The 13220-nt window shown below is 43.0% G+C and overlaps 1 long non-coding RNA gene across 1 annotated transcript in view; it reads left to right on the top strand.

The window, feature by feature from the left end:
* LOC141092043 (uncharacterized) overlaps positions 1 to 13220 on the top strand; it is a 564362-nt gene that overhangs the window by 53767 nt on the left and 497375 nt on the right. The window contains exon 2 of the long non-coding RNA XR_012232671.1: positions 3149 to 3291. This is a non-coding gene — a long non-coding RNA (uncharacterized lncRNA). The remainder of the gene's footprint in view (positions 1 to 3148; positions 3292 to 13220) is intronic.

A 13220-nucleotide genomic window follows, 5' to 3' on the forward strand; every position in this document is an offset into this window, starting at 1 on the left:
CCAGATTAACATTGCGTTAACACAGCCCGTTCAACGCATAGCATTGACGGGCTGCGTTAACGCTATAGCATAACGCGATATGCGTTACGCTATACCACTAGCACTGATGATTCATCAGCGCTAGCGGTGCCGGAGCCTCAGATACTGCAGCACGCGTCCGGGGCTCCGTCAATGAATGCGTCACATAATGGGGGTCAATGGCAGCATTAACAGACTGCGTTACACCGTGTTAAGTAGTCCTTCACCATCTTGGTCAACTTCTCCCTCCTCGTCATAGTTACACTCACAGATAGCCCTTGCTGATGGGACATTCTCATGAAAATGGCATAGTTGGTGGACATTCCCCCCTCACGAGTTGCACCTATTCTTCGTGGGTGAAATGAGTCGGTACATCTGTCACCAACGTGGTCTGTGGATAATCTTTTGATCAAGTCTTCCATTATGGCCATCTGGCATGCATGCACTGAAAATAGCATGTCTGCCTCCAACATCAGAGAAGAAAATTTCTCCTTGTACTGTGGGTCAAAAAAGGTGCCTAGCCAGTATTTCATGGTGGACAAAATGTTTTTCATGCAAAGGTCTTGGGATCGGGACTTGAATTCTGCCATGTGTGGCAGACTACAAAAAGTGAAGCGTTCAGTGTCCTCAGCAGGAAGAACGCTAACCATCCTCCCCTCCTCACAATACATAGCCTCCTCCTCCTCTTCAGGCCATCGGTGCTGGACAGACATTAAGCTGGTATTGGGAGTCCCCTCTGTAGCGCAGAGCAAAAAATACTGTTCCTCCTCCTCATCCTCCTTCTCCTGTTCCTCCTCATCACACAGTGTGACCTGAGAATACTGTGTGAGGCTAGACTGTGTGGCCACTGTACAATCTTGCTACATAGCTTCCTGCTAAGCATTCAAAGCTTCCTCTTTGAGATTCTGCAGGGAATGTTTTAATAGACAGAGCAGCGGGATGGTTAGGCTCATAATAGTGTAATCAGCGCTCACCATCTTGGTGCATTACTCAATGTTTTGGAGAACATCACATAGGTCAGCCATCTACACCCACTCGGCAGTTGTGTGTGTAGGGCTGAGTGTTATTCTGATGGTCATTGAGAAGCTGGAATTCAGAGACTGCCCTCTACTACTCAATAAGCCTTGCCAACATCTGGAAGTTTGAATTCCAGCATGTATGCAGGTCACAAATTGGTGTGTAACTAGGCAAATTAAAGCATTGCTGCAGTGAAGCTATTCCTGCGAAAGCCTGAGATAACTTTCGGAAATGTGCGCCGACACGGTGTGCCTTGGCAAGTAGGTCAGGCAAGTCAGGGTATGTTTTTAAAAAACACTGTATAACCAAGTTCAGCACGGAGCGTGGACTAGCTTGCCGAACTTTAAAGCCACCACCAAGTTCCATCCATTATCGCACACAACCAGACCAGGATGGAGGTTTAGCAGAAAGAGCCACTGATCGGTCTGTTGCTTTATCCCATTCCAACAGCTTGGCTGCGTTGTGAGCTTTATCACCTAAACAGATGAGCTTCAGCAGAGCGTGGTCTTTGGCCTTCTATTTGTCTGCGTCATTAAAGAAAAAATGATGGGCTGTTGATGGATAGCAACTGTCAGAGATTGCGGAACCTATGTCTTGAGAGAATGGACCACTATGTGATCCATTGTAGTCTTAATTTGGATATTATTCTGTCTCTGAAAAGGTATTCCTTTTTAAAGAAGCACTTCCATCCTTCTGATGTGCCCAGAACAGCTATGGATGGAATCACAATCCACCTATTAAGCCATTAAATGTCGCTGTCAGCGGCAATAAAAAAAAATCAAACATACACATATTTGGTATCATTGCATTCAGAATCGCCCGATCTATCAATAAAAAAAGGATTAACCTAATCGCTAAACAGCGTAGAGAGAAAAAAAGTCTAAACACCAGAATTACGTTTTCTTGGTCATCGCAACATTGCATTAAAATGCAATCAAAAGACCATACCTGCACCAAAATGCTATCATTAAAAATGTCAGCTCGGCGTGCAAAAATTAAGCCCTTACTCAACCTGAGATCACAAAAAATAGAGACGCTATGCGTATCGGAAAATGGCGCAATTTTATTTAACAAAGTTCTGTTTTCCAGTACGTGATATGTTAAAACCAATGGTGTTGTTCAAAAGTACAACTTGTCCCGCAAAAAACAAGCCCTCATATGGCTATGGCTATATTGACGGAAAATAAAAAAGTTATGACTTTGGCAATAAGGGGAGCAGAAAACGAAAACGCAAAACCGAAAATACCTCCTGTCATGAAGGGGTTAATATATTGCAATCATCATATTACATAGCACTGTGTATTTACAATTGCTTATTTTGCCTTTCTACCCAGTTAATTCTTCTCTTTTCTCTGCTCTATATAGAAACAGAAAGTCTCTATTCCCTGCAGATATCTTTTCCCTCTTCAACTAGTGATCCAGCTGCTTCCTCCTCCCCCTTTGCCATTGACTTTTGCTGTGACTTCTGACTTATACAGGGAAAATTGCTGTCCTGTTTCTGCTTAGAGCTTCGAAAGATTCAGCTAGGCAGTTTTTAATCACCTGATGACATAGACCTAATGGAAAAGAGAAGAATTAATTGGGTAGAAGGGCAAAATGAGCAATTGTAAGTTCACAACGCTATATAATATGATGACTGCAATATATTAAAAGGATACATTTTTTGATGGGAGTGCTTCTTTAATATTTTAGGCTGTTTTACAATAATCAGCAGATGATTTCTGGAGCATAGTTTTAACTTGTTGAGTTCTGTGGGTTTATGTTGCTGTCAATTGTTCTTCAATTCACTGGATTTTATTTATGATTTCAGAGATATCTTTTTGCAGGTATTCCATGTTATGAAGCAATAGATCCAATGTGCTTTTGCTAAGGATGCTTTTGAATTTGGTGCAAAACTCCTTACTGTCTGCAAAGAGAGTGGGACGTAGATTGACACGTAGTCCTCGTGGGATTCTCTCAGATTTAAATTACTTTACTATTGTTGAACAATGTAGTGCATAAGAGAAATGTTTCCTTGACTCCCCGTCCCAGTCACATGTGTGTAATTTGCTTGTAGGAGTATTCACAAAATTACTTAAGCTCACTTGTGACAAGATGTTGTTGGTTTTTCTAGCATCACAGGAAAATAGTTCTTGACATGAAGCCCGCTGCATAGTACACAATCTGTAGTACAATGGACAAGGTTTGGTCATCATTCGTGGCTGAGTTACCCATATATTTGCTTCTTTCTTTTCTTCACAGACCCATTAACTAGAGGTGAGTGGATCAATTAGTGGACTATTGACTTAAAGTCAAATTTCTTTAAATTTACAGGTCCCTGTGAATTTAAAGGGAAACTGTCAGGCTATGTGCCCATGTTAGCGTTTTTAAATGCTCAGGAAACTGATCCCCTTCCCAGAAAACGCGTGTTTTATTTCCGCGCGTTTCAGGTGCGTTTTTTGCACAAAAGACGCGCATTTTTTAAGCCTTTTTTCAGCACGTTTTCTGGGAACATTGGAAAAGGCTAAAAACGCTCAGCAATGCAGAAATTAATAGCATGCTGCGTTTTTAGCTGCTAAGCAATTCCTGAGCGATTAAAAACGCATGCATTGGCACAAAAAGCCAAAAATGCAAGCAAATTAATGTGAAGCTTCTTTTAAGCGTTTCTGCAGCGTCTGAGCCGGCACAAACGCTGCGGAAACGCTTAAAAAAACGCAACATGGGCACACAGCCTCAACCCCCCAGGGCCTATTAAAGTAAAAGAGCCACCATCAGTAGCACTAAGGCTGCATTCTGTGAAGGTGACTCTTATGTTTATTATCCCTATGAACGCTGAAATAATCACTTTTATAAAATTCCCGCCATACCTCTATTGATTCAGGGAGGTATATTTTCTACCCATGACTCAACCGCTTTGCAGCCGTCCATCATCCCCCTCTGGGCTCCGTGCGCCGCCTCCTTTCTTTTTTGTGACGTCACCGGCGCTTGCGCTCTGCAATCATGCATGCCCGGGACCTTACATCAGTTGATGTAAGGATATCGCGCCTGCATGTAGCGAAGGCTGCAGATCCCATTCCGCAATGTGTTTATGCTGTATTCACACTGTGGATCAGGGAATCTGGCGCCTGCGCAGTGAGGATCTCTGCGCCTGTCCCCATCTCCCTCTCAGTAAGAAACTGGTCGAATAAGAAACCAACATCAGCTTCGTAATTGAGGGGGTTTGGGGGAAACGATCAAGGACTGCAGAGGATACACAGCGTTCTTCACTTTAAGTAATGCTGTACCCCCCCGAGCACTTCATAAAGGGGCTGCAGACACAGGGGGCCCCCTGCCTGCAGTGCTAAAGTTTATTGAAAATGGGAGTGATTGAATCAGTATTTATAAGCTGAGACTAAGTTTCACATGATCTTTTGATTTTCTGTACTTGTATAGTCAGTCAATGTGACTTATTCTGACTCCATAGCTAGGCTGGGAGTGTGGGGCTCTTGAGACACCATTTCTGTGGGTGTCTGTATGAATCAGTACTTACACCAAATTATTTTATCACATAGCATGACTGGACTGCAGAGGCACGTATGAAGGTTCCATCCAGAAGAAATTTTATTTTCAAGCTGAATTCTTGTAATTATGCACATTTGTGGTGGGTAAAAAGACAATTCTGAACCAGGGGTGTTTTAATATGAACTGGCAACATGGCTGACATACCGTATATATGTATAAGCCAAGGTTTTCAGCACAATTTTTTTTGCACTGAAAACACCCACCTCGGCTTATTCACGAGTCACTTGTCCAGAAAGCCGCCGGGGGAGGGCGAGCGGTGGAGCAGCTGGTCACAGGAGGCAAGAGCCAGCAGCTGTAACTGTACCCGCTGCTAAAGAGAAATAAATATTAATTTCTCTTATAGCAGTGCATAGTGACAGCCGCCGGCATCCAGAAGACATCCTACTCAACAACCAGCGTGCCCTAGGAGTGTCTTGGTGGTCCCAGCGTCTCCCATAGGCGTGGAGCGCATATTCATTACTTTAATGAGCAGTGCCACGTGATTGCACCGGAAGAGCTGCTGGAAGCCGGAACCATGGAGATGCTGCAAATACGCTGGAACCACAGAGATGCTCCGAGGACACGCTGGTGGGTGAGTAGGATAGGGGATAAGGAGCCATACATACCAGGACAGGGACCGAGGAGCCATGCATAGCAGGAAAGGGACTGAGGAGCCATGCATAGCAGGGCAAGGACCAGGGAGCCATGCATACCAGGACAGGGACCGGGGACCCATGCATACCAGGACAGCAATGGGGGAGCCATGCATACCAGGACAGGGACATGGGAGTCATGCATACCAGGACAGGGACAGGGGAGTCATGCATACCAGGACAGGGATGAGGGGACAATGAATACCTGGCTTATACTTGAATCAATAAGCTTACTCAGTTTTCCATGGCAAAATGAGGTGCCTCGGCTTATACTTGGGTATATACAGTACTTATTTGAGGAAGAAGGGAGGGAGTTACTTACATCAGAGCTGGGTTATAGTGAGAGAGGGAGGACAAACTTCTAAAAGCAGTAAACCTTATTGCTCAGCAGTATAACAGTACAATGACAATACAATACTGTATGATTTTCAAGTCATAGGACATGACTGAACTGATATACTGCAGTAACAGCACTTTGACAACAGCCTTACACTCTGTAAATAAGGCAATGAGAGGCAGTAGTAAACACCTCATTGCTAATTTTTCTACTAAATCAAATTCCTCATTCAAAGGCTGTGTCATAGAAAATGTGCTCACTGCATTGTGAATCCCTCCAACACTACTGGTGCTTCCATTTATACCTAACCTGGTAGGTTGAGGTCACTTGCACTATTAGGACTCATAACCATATGTGAGAAAAAAAATGGACGATTGTCATGCGAGAGTCATGCGAGTACAATGCGATTTTTACAACTAGCATCCGAATTACATCCGATTGCATTGCGATTGCTATCCGATTGCAATGCGATTTTAACATGAGCTTTTACATATAGTAATTCTCTGTCATTTACACAATCTTTTATTCATTAAATACATGTCCAGTAATTTGCACATATATTTGACTAATTGTATTTGTCACTGACATCTATATATCTATATATCTACTTAATACATTTGTCTTTATTGTATGTAAACCATCTCTTCTATCCTGTCGGCTCCTGCAGTGATTTTACAGAAGCCGGCAAATGTATTAATGGCTTTTCTTCTATCTATCTCTCTATGAAATATACATATGTACTGCTCAAAAAAATAAAGGTAACACATCCTAGATATCACTGAATGTCAAATTCCAGTTGCAAATCTTTATTCATTACACATGTAATGCATTGAGAGCAATAAAACATAAAAATGATTATTGTAAATTAAAATTAATATCCCATGAAATATATATATATATATATATATATATATATACTGCTCAAAAAAATAAAGGGAACACTTAAATAACACAATGTACTAAGATGTGTTCCCTTTATTTTTTTGAGCAGCATTTCAGCAATTTTTTTTCTCTCGCTTCCATTGACTTGCATTGGCGAGTCTCGTCCGAGATACGCAGCAAATCGCTGCATGCTACGATTTTTTTCTCAGTCTGATTTCAGCTGAGAAAAAAATCGCAGATAAGATATAACCCACTGAATAACATTGGTCCCAGTGCAATCTGATTTTTTATCGGATTGCATTAGTCTGTTGACAACATATTTTTGACTACATATTTTTGAGACCTGTCATGCACAGCGTAGGATAGACTAAGTGCAACACGAAGGGATAAGGGGAAGGGAACCCACTAGACAGATCTAACATCACCACGTCTGCCCTAAGTGTCCCTAGGATGCCTAACTCCTGCCTGACTGGTGAAAAGCCCTGCACTGGGAAGGATGCTAAAAGGTATAACAAGAAAAAAAGTCAAAATGCCAGAATTACTTTTTTTTTTTGGCAGCCGCAACATTGCATTAATATGCAATAATGGGTGATCAAAAGAATGTATCTGCACCAAAATGGTATCATTAAAAACGTCATCTCGGTGCAAAAAAAATAAGCCCACACCCAACCCGAGATCATGAAAAAATTAGACACTATGGGTATCGAAAAATGGAGCGATTTTTTTTTAACAAAATTTGAAATTTTATTTCACCACTTAGATAAAAACGAACCTAGACATGTTTGGTGTCTATGAACTGGAGAATCATAATGGCAGGTCCGTTTTCTCATTTAGTGAACATGGTAAAGAAGCTCCAAAAAACAACTGTGGGATTGCACTTTTTTGCAATTTCACCGCACTTGGAATTTTTTTCCCGTTTTCCAGTACACAATATGTTAAAAGCATTGGTGTCTTTCAAAAGCACAACTTGTCTCGCAAAAAAAAAACAATCCCTCACATGGCCATATTGACTGAAAAATAAAAAAAATCATGGCTCTGGGAAGAAGGGGAGAAAAAACGAAAATACCTCCGTGGGTTAAGGGGTGAAAGAGAAATCCCCCTAATCCTGAAACTTTAACACAAGTGTTTACCAGCAAAAAGTGTTTGCATTGTTTAAAATAAGACTTCACTTGATTGCTCCAGCAGTCTAATGTTAGATGCATACACATACCTTCTGAATACAGTGGTCAGTTAAGTTAATAAGAAGTTACAATTTTGCAACTCTTTGACTAGTCACATTTAAGAATCAGAGGTGCCACAACAATGCTGCTGGTTGTTGATGCAAATTACGTTTTGTTTGTGTACCTACATAGCCACCTCTTTATTTAGAGTTACCTATTTTACTATAGTGGGAGAATTTTAAAATAAAAATTGGCGAAGGTTATTAGCAAAGTTTGAAAGCAAATTAAATGTTATACTTTTTTATATGAATGTATTGAGTGTTAAAACCAGACATGTCATGGGAGATGGACGTGGCAGAATGATAGTAAAATAAGACTGTGGTAGTACCAAATGCAAGTCACATTTAGCCTTTTTTGCCTCTGGCAAGCACATTTTAGTGCTGAGGAAAGAGAGGGCATAGTGGAGTATACATCCCATCCCTCATCTCAATCACATCAGAATGAGGTAGACTCTAAAGGTACTGTCACACTTAGCGATGTACCAGCGATCCCGACCAGCGATATGACGCGGTCAGGATCGCTGGTACATCGCTAAGTGGTCGCTAGTGAGCTGCCACATAGGCAGATCTCACCAGCGACATCGCTGGGGACGCTACTTACCTGTCACACCAGGCGATCCTGCGTCCTCCCGCCCGGCTCCACGCGTCGCTCGTCCTCACAGCAGGAAGCGCCACAGGAAGCTGACGACGAGAAACAGTCCTGAACGTTCTCGCGCGATCAGCGATAACCAGCGGGGGAGCCGGTCGTAGGTAAGTATCAGACACAGAGATATCGCTAGCAATATCGCTATAACGTCACTAGTTATAGCGATATTGCTAGCGATATCTCTTAGTGTGACATGCCCTTAACAGTGACCCCATCAGCTGGACTCAGAGTTCTGCTTAGTCTACCTCTTCCATTGCCATAACAGTTAATGTTGTAGATGGCAAAATTTCCAATCTGACAATGACACTTGTCTCTGTTCTGCCACAAAATCCCCTAAAAACAGCACATTGGGGGCTAAGGAATATACTACCAGAAAAAGTTCTTCCATTTGATATTTTGAAATACCTGAAGAGTCAGCCTTTTTTTTCAAACTTAAAAAAAATGTTGGGGTGGTGGAAGTGGCATATTTACAAGAAAATCTGTGGTTTCTTAATCGTTAAAGCTTATGCAAAGCAGATGGTTGTCCATAGTGATGAGTGAGCATGCTCGCCACTACTCTGTACTCACCTGAGCATCTCACTATTCGAGATGTTCAGAGCTCGTCATGTATTTCCCGGGTTGCTCGGCGGGAGCTCGGGTCCCCGCCCTGAATGTTTGGCGCTCTTTAGAGAGCCAATGAGCATGCAGGGATTGTCTGCCACACACTCTAATGCTGCAGCCATGTTGGTTGTGACATTAGTAGAGTTGAGCGATACCGTCCGATACTTCAAAGTATCGTATCGGATGGTATCGGCCGATCTTTAAAAAAGTATCGGTATCGCCGATTCCGATACCGGAAGTCCCATTCAAGTCTATGGGACTTCCGGTATCGGAATAAGAAAAACCCTTTCCTGCCCTTGTACAGCCTCTCTGGGGTCTGTACGGGCCTTTCGGGGGGCTGTGCCGGCCTGCCAGGGGGTCTGTGCAGGCTCCGGTGGTCTGTGCCGGCCTGCCGGGGGGCTGTGCCGGCCTGCCGGTGGTCTGTGCAGGCTCCGGTGGGCTGTGCCGGCCTGCCGGGGGGCTGTGCCGGCCTGCCGGGGGGCTGTGCCAGCCTGCCGGGGAGCTGTGCAGGCTCCGGGGGGCTGTGCTGGCCTGCCGGGGGGCTGTGCTGGCCTGCCGGGGGGCTGTGCCGGCCTGCCGGTGGTCTGTGCAGGCTCCGGGGGGCTGTGCCGGCCTGCCGGGGGGCTGTGCCGGCCTGCCGGTGGTCTGTGCAGGCTTCGGGGGTCTGTGCAGGCATCGTCCGATGGGACTACAAGTCCCATCGGGCGATGCCTGCTACCATGACAGTGATTGACACATTAGCCAATGATGGGACAGTAATAGTCCTATCATCCGGCTAATGTGTTGAATGTAAAAAAAAAAAAAAAAAATTACATGCTACATACATACAACATGCATACTACATACATGCTACATTCATACTACATACTACATACATGCTACATACATGCTACATTCATACTACATAAATACTACATGCAACATACATACTACATATATACTACATACATACTACATATATACTACATGCATGCTACATACATACTGCATGCTACATACATACTACATGCTACATACATACTACATGCTACATACAAACCACATATATACTACATACATACTACATACATACTACATGCATGCTACATGCATGCTACATGCTACATACATAACACATATATACTACATGCATGCTACATACATAGTACATGCTACATGCATGCTACATACATACTACATGCTACATACTACATATATACTACATGCATGCTACATACATACTACATGCTACATACTACATATATACTACATGCATGCTACATACATACTACATGCTACATACATACTACATATATACTACATGCATGCTACATACATACTACATGCTACATACATACTACATATATACTACATGCATGCTACATACATACTACATGCTACATACATACTACGTATATACTACATGCATGCTACATACATACTACATGCTACATACATACCACATACATACTACATACATGCTACATATATACTACATGCATGCTACATACATACTACATGCTACATACATACTACATATATACTACATACATACTACATACATACTACATACATACTACATGCTACATACATACTACATATATACTACATGCATGCTACATACATACTACATGCTACATACATACCACATACATACTACATACATGCTACATGCTACATATATACTACATATATACTACATGCATGCTACATACATACTACATGCTACATACATACTACATATATACTACATACATACTACATACATACTACATGCATGCTACATACATACTACATACATACTACATGCTACATACATACCACATACATACTACATACATACTACATGCTACATACATTCATACATATATACTACATGCATGCTACATACATACTACATATATACTACATGCATGCTACATACATACTGCATGCTACATGCATGCTACATACATACTACATACATACTACATGCTACATACATACCACATATATACTACATACATACAATACATTCATACAATACATACATAGACATACAGTACATATAACATAGAGTAACATACTTACCAATACTTGTCACATTGTTCCCCGAAGCCATTGTCTTTTCCGGAATAAATATTAACATAACAAACCACAAAAATACTCACCCACGATCCGAAGCAGTCCACGAGTGTGTCCCACGACGATCTTGGGTAGAGAACGGCAGCATCAGCTGATGCTGCCGTTCTCTACGGGCTGCAGGAATCCAATGACGGAAGGTAGGTATCCTTCCGCACTGTATTCCTCCGCCACTTAAAAAAAAAAAAAGTCCCTAGTCTCACTTTATGCCATTGCTGTGTGGGAAATTCCCACACAGCAATGGCATAAAGTGAGACTAGGGACTTTTTTTTTTTTAAGTGGCGGAGGAATACAGTGCGGAAGGATACCTACCTTCCGTCATTGGATTCCTGCAGCCCGTAGAGAACGGCAGCATCATCTGATGCTGCCGTTCTCTACCCAAGATCGTCGTGGGACACACTCGTGGACTGCTTCGGATCGTGGGTGAGTATTTTTGTGGTTTGTTATGTTAATATTTATTCCGGAAAAGACAATGGCTTCGGGGAACAATGTGACAAGTATTGGTAAGTATGTTACTCTATGTTATATGTACTGTATGTCTATGTATGTATTGTATGAATGTATTGTATGTATGTAGTATATATGTGGTATGTATGTAGCATGTAGTATGTATGTAGTATGTATGTAGCATGCATGTAGCATGCAGTATGTATGTAGCATGCATGTAGTATATATGTAGTATGTATGTAGCATGCATGTAGTATATATGTAGTATGTAGTATGTATGTAGTATGTATGTAGTATGTATGTAGTATATATGTAGTATGTATGTAGCATGTATGTGGTATGTATGTAGCATGTAGTATGTATGTAGCATGCATGTAGTATATATGTAGTATGTAGTATGTATGTAGTATGTATGTGGTATGTATGTAGCATGTAGTATGTATGTAGCATGCATGTAGTATGTATGTAGCATGCATGTAGTATGTATGTAGCATGCATGTAGTATGTATGTAGCATGCATGTATGTATGTAGCATGCATGTAGCATGCATGTAGTATGTATGTAGTATGTATGTAGTATGTATGTAGCATGCAGCATGTATGTAGCATGTATGTAGCATGTATGTAGTATGTATGTAGTATGTATGTAGCATGTAGTATGTATGTAGCATGCATGTAGTATGTATGTAGTATTTTTTTTTTTTTAACATTTAACACATTAGCCGGATGATGGGACTACTACTGTCCCATCATTGGCTAATGTGTCAATCACTGTCATGGTAGCAGGCATCGCCAGATGGGACTTGTAGTCCCATCGGACGATGCTTGCACAGACCCCCGGACATCAGCACAGCCCCCCGGCAGGCCGGCACAGCCCCCCGGCAGGCCGGTACAGACCCCCACAGGGTGCACAGACCACCGGCAGGCCGGCACAGCCCCCCGGCAGGCCGGTACAGACCCCCACAGGGTGCACAGACCACCGGCAGGCCGGCACAGCCCCCCGGCAGGCCGGTACAGACCCCCACAGGGTGCACAGACCACCGGCAGGCCGGCACAGCCCCCCGGCAGGCCGGTACAGACCCCGGGCAGTCCACACAGCCCCCCCGGCAGGCCGGCACAGCCCCCCGGCAGGCCGGCAGAGACCCCCGGAAGGCCCGAAATGACGGCGCATCATGATGCGCACACACCGCGCATCATGATGACGTCAGGCTGTCAATCAACTGAACTTCCGATTCCGATGCCGAATTCCGATATTGAAAAAATATCGGAAGTCGGTATCGGAATTCCGATACAGCAAGTATCGGCCGATACCCGATACTTGCGGTATCGGAATGCTCAACACTAGACATTAGTGATTGGCTGGCCACACAGTGTCATCAGGTCTATATCAGACCTGGCGCAGCCATGCTCATCACAGTCTACTCTGGAATCAGGCAATGTAGGGAGAGTTGCTGCTGAGCTAGGGAGAGATTTGCTTGGTTCTTGCTTAGCATGGGTATACCATATATTCTGCATATATCCATCTCAACCAAAAGTCCTTCTGAGGACTGAAAAAGCTGCATAGATATCATGGCTAAGCAGGCAGGCAGTGTATGTGGCAGACTGCAGTGCATATAGCAATAGAGTCCATTCCAGTTCTGTCTGTTGCTGCTGCTGCTTTTACAGATATTTCTAGTCATAGCCCCAGGTATTAGGGGCCAGGAATTATTTTTTGGATCTTAATCCTGATTATTTGATTAAAAAGCAGTCCAGAGAACACCGTTCTTCTGCTCCATTTGTTTGT

This window comes from Dendrobates tinctorius, unplaced genomic scaffold, assembly GCF_039654945.1.
Source record: "Dendrobates tinctorius isolate UK_male_01 unplaced genomic scaffold, ASM3965494v1 ptg000057l, whole genome shotgun sequence".
In the NCBI taxonomy this organism is placed as follows: Eukaryota; Metazoa; Chordata; class Amphibia; order Anura; family Dendrobatidae; genus Dendrobates; species Dendrobates tinctorius.